This window comes from Lissotriton helveticus, chromosome 4_1 (genome assembly GCF_964261635.1).
Source record: "Lissotriton helveticus chromosome 4_1, aLisHel1.1, whole genome shotgun sequence".
NCBI lineage: Eukaryota > Metazoa > Chordata > Amphibia > Caudata > Salamandridae > Lissotriton > Lissotriton helveticus.
The window spans coordinates 831,992,787-831,999,427 of record NC_136063.1 but is presented as its reverse complement, the minus strand read 5'-3'; the positions used below and the strand labels follow the sequence as shown (position 1 = coordinate 831,999,427).

General features: G+C 47.3%; 1 pseudogene; it reads left to right on the top strand.

Moving 5' to 3' along the window:
* The first annotated feature begins 315 nt into the window (after positions 1-315).
* LOC144829835 (U2 spliceosomal RNA) lies at positions 316-491 on the top strand (annotated as a pseudogene).
* Positions 492-6,641: the final 6,150 nt, after the last annotated feature.

Sequence of the window (6,641 nt, the reverse complement as noted above, 5' to 3'; positions counted from 1 at the left end):
AGTTGAGGTGTAAATCACTGTAGGGCCATCATAGGTAGCTTTTTTTACGTGCGTACCTAAGATTGAAGGTCCACTCAGTGTTGCAGGGCAGGCCTCTACCCCCAAATACAGAGGAGGTGCTGGGGGAGGTCATGGCGACTGCTGAGGCCATCATTGATGTGCACCGCACAGGGCTGAATGATTATGTAATCATTGTCAAGCAAGGTAAAAGGTCAAAGGGCTAGCTTGTGCACTTGTCAAGTTTGTTACCTACAACTTATAAACAAATAGGCCTTTGTGGAAGGTGAGGATTGTATGTATCTGAACCAGACACAAATTCCTGACAAAAAAATAAATAAATTGTTCTTATCAGTTTAATATCTGGTTCGTCCTCTATCTGGGGACCATATATTACATTGATTTTTGGAACAGGGAGATGGAATAGGAGCTTTCTCTGTCCACTCCAAGCATCCACCTGGTATTGCAGTACCTCCAGGAATGGTGTATTTACCGGCCCAGGGGTAAACAATGCTGTTCAAAGAAAGAGGAGAAAACGTAAGTAGTGCTTCACTGGTAAACTCTGTAAAGTGGTGCTAATGTGTTTGGGTGTGAATAAACCCAATCTGGCCACTGTGCAAACATTCTGTTTTGCTTCATTTAGTTATTTATTTTTAAGCTATTTTTATTCTCTCTGTCCCGAGGCTGCACTTTGGCAGAGAAAAATGCCAGAAAAAGATGACCTTTCCAGCAAAAGTGTTTCTTTCTTTTATTTTTGATCCATTTAATAGGGTAACAAAGAAAGGAAAGGAGGGGAAAGAGAGGGTAGGAGCCTTTCTTGAAGTCAGGGTTTTCAGCAAGTGAGGAGGAGTGAGACAGGAAGAGAGGGAATATGAGGAAGAAAGGGAGGCAGCTGCCAGCGGCAGAGAAGTGGACACTGTCCTTATGTTCTCTGGGCAAGAAGCAAAACACAGAGTCCTTTTCCTTCTTTGCCAACCCCAGCCATCCCAATTGGTTGAGCCTTATCTGGAACGCATTTTTAAAATAAAAAGGTAGGGGGACGGATTGTATTCAATTTTAAAAGTTGGGGCACGCTGTGCCCTGCCGATCAAGCCCACTTCAATCACTGCTTGTAATGCTTCCAAATGTACTCATGATAGACCTGCTAAGCATATGTGTGAAGTCTTATGATCTGATTTCACTTCCTGTGAGATCATGATACCATTTCCTGTGATGCTACTATGCCACACCATAATTACACTTGCATACTGCCTACTTATTTAGTCCCCCTCCCTTTTTTTTAGGTGTCGCCTACGCAGCGCACATGCACTGCATAGGAGGGTCTTTAGCCGTTGCCCTGCTCATTTCCAAGCACACACTTGTGCTTGTGGCAGCATACACCTTGCGGGAGCGAGCAGGGGCGCGCCACAAGCTCAAGTGCAGTACTTAAAAATGAGCAGACTACGCGCGCGCGCACGGTGGCACCACTCCTGGGCTTGTTTTCTTTGCGCTGATGTTTTCAATTTGCTGCTTGGATTGACATGCTGCTCTCCCCTCCCTGCTCTGCTGCACTTTTCTATTTGTGCCACTGGGTGTTGCTGCTCTTCTCACAACAGCTGCTTTGCCTCGTCTTCTCATAGACTTGCTCCTGTTTTCCCTCCTACACTCCCCATTAGGAACCAATTTACTTTTTTTTAAATATATTTTTATTGCAGATATAGTGTTACACATTTATACCAGTCAACAACTTTGTAATCAGTGTTTGATATCTGTGAGACAGTTCTACTTGAATTACACAGCCATTCAGCCCACAACCCAAGGGTCGGGCGGCAATTTCCAAAGTTCCAGCATGAGTGCATGTTTCACAGTAATAAAACCTTATCTGGTTAACAAAAGGATTCCTGCATCCGCTTTTCTTTTCTCCTCCCAAAATCCCATCAAACAAACTAGAACTAACCCTGGAGCCATCATTAACAATACTTCTTTGTCGTACCCTCCAGCTCTCTTCTCCCCCCCGGATCCCACCCCCCGGACATATGTGGTGGTGTGGGCGCTTACTGCTTCGCTTTGTGTACCTCAACTAAGTGATCACGGGGTCAACAAAACTACGCTATATTTGTAACCATCACGCAGATGTGAAACCTACTCCACCTCTGTCAACTGGCTGTCCCTCAAGGATTGGAGCAAGGCCTCCCAAGACCGAGCTACCTCCAGAGCTTTCTCGTTACCCGGGCGGGTAGTCTGTCGGAGCCGCACCACACTCTCGCAGCTGGCCCACTTACAGAACTTCCTTCTCCATCTCTCAAAGGACGGCCCTTCCTTCGCTTTCCAATGCCATGTTATTTCACGTTTCGCCAGCAAAAGCCCTAAGTCAATAAATTTGCTGGTTACCTTGGTCTTGGCCGTATGTGGAAACCAGTGCAGCAAGCAAGCGGCCATGTCATACTCTATTTGTCTATCTGTGATCATGGTCAGCAGCTTCCCCACTTCTTCCCAGTAGCCCCCCATGCGTGGGCAAAGCCATAGCATATGCTCTAGCTCAGCATCCTCTTCCAGACATCTTGGGCACGCTGCATCCTGGACCTGGAAGTATCTCCGAACCTTCCCCGGTGTCAGATAGGCCCTATGTAACACACAGTACTGGATGAACTAGAAGCGCGCGTTTCTCATGCATTTCCACGCCCTTTTAAGGATTTGGGCCCAAGCGTTATCCGGTATCTGCCGACCTATATTTTCTTCCCATTTCACTTTAAGGGCATCCAGAGGACGCATGCCTTCACGGAGCAGCCGGGATTGGATGTAGGTCACCGCCTTAACCGTCCCCGCCGCCATCACTACATATTGGCAGGCAAGGTTTTCCACTGGTTCCATTTTCCCGGTTTTCCAGTGCTTTTGTATAGCAGTCGTGATCGCAGTATGCAGCAAAAAGTCCCCGTCCGGCAGCCCAAACGCGTCCTGCAGCACCGAGAAAGGCACCAACTCCTGGTTCACATACAGGTCTCCCACTACCTGAACCCCCATCTGTTCCCAGTCCGCCAACGGGGTCCAGCCCCCTCCATGCGGCAATGCTGTCAGCATGCCCAACGGTATCTCCGGTGCATACGGATGGGGGCTCCCTGCTAGTCTTTGCATCCTATTCCAGCAAAGTCTGAGGGTCCGTTCTTCCCCCGTCAAATCCCTCAGGTTCAACTTTTGTTGCAGAACTATGTAGGCTTGCACATGACGAGGGATTCCCTTTCCCCAACTACTTTACGGACCCCGATATTCCTTCGCTACATTCTGCGTTAATACCTGCAGTTGGGCCGCCAAATAATAGCGTTCAAAGTCCGGCACCGCCAGGCCCCCCTCCGATCTGGGCCTCATCAGTGTTGCCAGGGCTATGCGCCGCCTGCCGCCGCCCCAGATGAAACCCTCCATTAACGACCTCAGTTCCCTGAAGATTCTCGTTGGAATCCATATCGGCAGTGTACGGAAGTAGTACAGGAGTCTGGGGAGCGCCACCATTTTAAGCAGTGCAATTCTCCCCATGACCGACAGAGGAAGCGTTGCCCAGAACTCCATGCATTTTTTCAAAGCTCTAATACCCCGGCCTACATTGCCCTCCAGGAGATCCAGGTCTGCATGATAAATCCGGACCCCCAAGTAAGTGATGCACGCCGTTTCCCATTTAATGGTACCCAGCTCAGCGGGGGGCGAAAGATTCCGCCGCACCGGAAAGAGGCACGTCTTCAGTTTACCCGGAGACCGGAGACCCTCCCAAAGCTGGACAGCATAGAGGTCGCCCCGCTTAAGTCCTCCTCAGCCTCCCGGAGAAATAGAAGCAAATCATCAGCATATAAGGAGATGTAGTGCGGGTCGCCCCGGTGCAGTGTTCCGTCATAGAATCGCCCCAGCCTCGCCTGTGCCGCCAAGGGTTCGATCGCCAATGCAAACAACAGGGGCGACAATGAGCATCCCTGTCTGGTGCCCCTTTGAATCGAGTATTGGCCCGATATCACCTCGCCCAGTCTCACCCTAGCCGTGGCCGACTCACATAACACCTTCGTCATTTTTACAAATCCTTCGCCCAGTCGAATCTATCCAAGACTTTACCAAGGAAAGCCCATTCCAGGCTGTCAAACGCCTTTTCTATATCCACCGAGAGCACCGCTGCTGAACTCTCATCGGTCTGATTATCCGCCATGACTCTAAGAAGTCGCCGAATGTTTGATGCTGTGCACTCCCCATTAGGAACCAATGCCCTCCTTCCCGCAAGTCGCTTTCTCTTCGCTACTGGTCTCTTCCCTCGCACACGCCTGACATTTCTCCCCTCGTTTCCTTGTTGCAGTTGTGAATGGCGTGGGTTGCTTTGCATGTGGAGGGAGCGCCTGGCAGCGTTAAGGAGGAGTGGTTATGTAAGGAAGAAGCTGACAGCAGTGGGCATTCATAACTTGCGCATAGGATTCCTGTAACTGGGTGTGTGGACGGCTGCTAAATTCCTTTGGATGTAGTGGATTTATGTAAGATAAATAATTAATGTTTAGATTGCTGGGATGTTTAGACCTCACGTATTAGAAGTCTTTAGGAGTTTTAATAAATGTCCTTGTTCGAGTCCTAAGAAATCGTGTCACACAGTCTTTTACACGAATGACGTTACAGGTGACATCAGCAAAAATATAATAATTGCATAAAATGTGTAATGAATAAAATAACCCAGTGCCTCGCGTGAATAGGCACATTACCTGCAGTTGTATTTTGTGTGCTAATAGTCCACATGCATTAAAAGCATATCATTCCTGGTCTTTGGCGGCTACGGAAGGACATTGACGTTAATTCTCAAAAATGTCAGTGTTAGCGAATTTCCTCACAGACGGTTTAACCCTAATGACAACACGGGCAGTGGCATCATGTGACCTTTGACCATGAGTATTCGGAGGAAGTTGTCACATGACCTTAAATTAACCCTAATACCATGATGACATCATAATAATTGCTCAAGTTTCGTTATAATTACATTATTAGTATAATAACACAACAAAGACAATCGTCAATTTAGATACCACTTAGATTAGGGTGCTGAAAGGATTTTTGAAAGTGGTGGAGCAAAATAGCATGAATTGTAACAAGTAAGTCGGACCTCTGCTAGTGCGATTAGGGGGGAGGGTCTCCACCTAAAAAAATAGGTAAAATTGTGTGTTTATAGCAGTTTTCACATAAAGTTGTACTTTGCGTCCCAAGCCAATGAAACTTGATGCTCTCCAGAAGTTGTTCCCGATTTTTTCAAAATGTGCCATGGCTGCCCCCTATCCTCATATGTCAAAAATTACCTCCATTGTGCCAAGGCCATCATTTTGTCATGTGTGCCTCCATTTTCCCTGGTTGCCGGCTTACACCAACAAGCATTGGCACAGCCAATAGGTCTCGCCTTTGGGACCTTATAAGAGTTTAGTTATCCAGCACAATATCGTTGGTGCAACAACATCAAGTGTTGCATGGCTCAACACTTATAAGGTCCCAAAGGCGAGACCTATTGACTATGCCAATGCTTGTTTAGGACTTGTGCGTGCATAGCTTTATTTTAAACTGCCTCGAAAGAACACAAAATTAAAATGTTGTTTTGCGGTCTGGATTTTCGGTCCACTTTGTTTCCCTGATTTGGTTATTTTTATCGTCGCTCGAAAGACCAGGACAATGTGACATTGAGTTAAAAATCAGGAAGCTGGATAAATTCAAGATAAACGTGTTGTGCTTTATTAAATATTATGAAGTCAATAACTCCAATGGTGAAGGGGCGTGGCTTGCGCGCCGCTTTGGAATGGCGGTTCGCGCTTGAGCTCCGAGACGAGCGAGGGCCGTCGGAGGTTCGTCTCCGCTTCCAGGGACCCCATACACGCAAAAAACGGAGCCTCATGTGTCGGAAGGTGCCGTGTGCCGGCTGAACGTCCTTCCTGTGCCCTGGACTTACTGGTGACTGATCTTCTCACAATATAAGGTGACGCTCGGTGTTTCTGTGGGCGGCCGCCATTTTGGGTCGCCTTTACACGCAGTTCCGAGTCTCCTCAGCAAAGGAGCTACCATGGCTACGAAGTTCTACGAAATGCCCGCAAATAGGTGTTGGTGACTACTATTAACCCCTACCAGCTTATACAGACTTCTTTTTCCGTTTTTCATGCTGTGGTGCCTTAAAATATAATCTTTTTGCATTTTACTCTACTTTATTCTGAGCGTCTTCAGTGCCTTCCACTGCTATTAACTGCTCTTTAATACCCTGCTTTACCTGCTAGAGGTGTGCTTGCATATTTTTACTATTTTTCTTTTTTTTTCCCCTGCCTCCTGAGTAAATCATTATCCTCGGGCTTTGGGATTTTCCTCAGCTCTCTGAAGTGCTTGTCTCTTCTACTTTTGTTTGGGAGGCTCTATGGCAGCAAATATGGGCTTGTCGCCGACTGCTAAAGATTCAAAGGAGTCGAAAGCTTCTCTTAAGAGACTCAAACAGCTATCTCCTACACCTGAATCCTCTCAAAAAGATACTAATTCTACTCTGGAGGCTATTCTGACACGTCTCAATGACGTGCATGACATTGCGCAGTCTACTAAAACTAATACAGACTTACTGCAGGTGGAGGTATCAGCCATCAGAAATGATCTTAAGGCTCTCTCCATTCGTGTCTCTGCCACGGAGACAC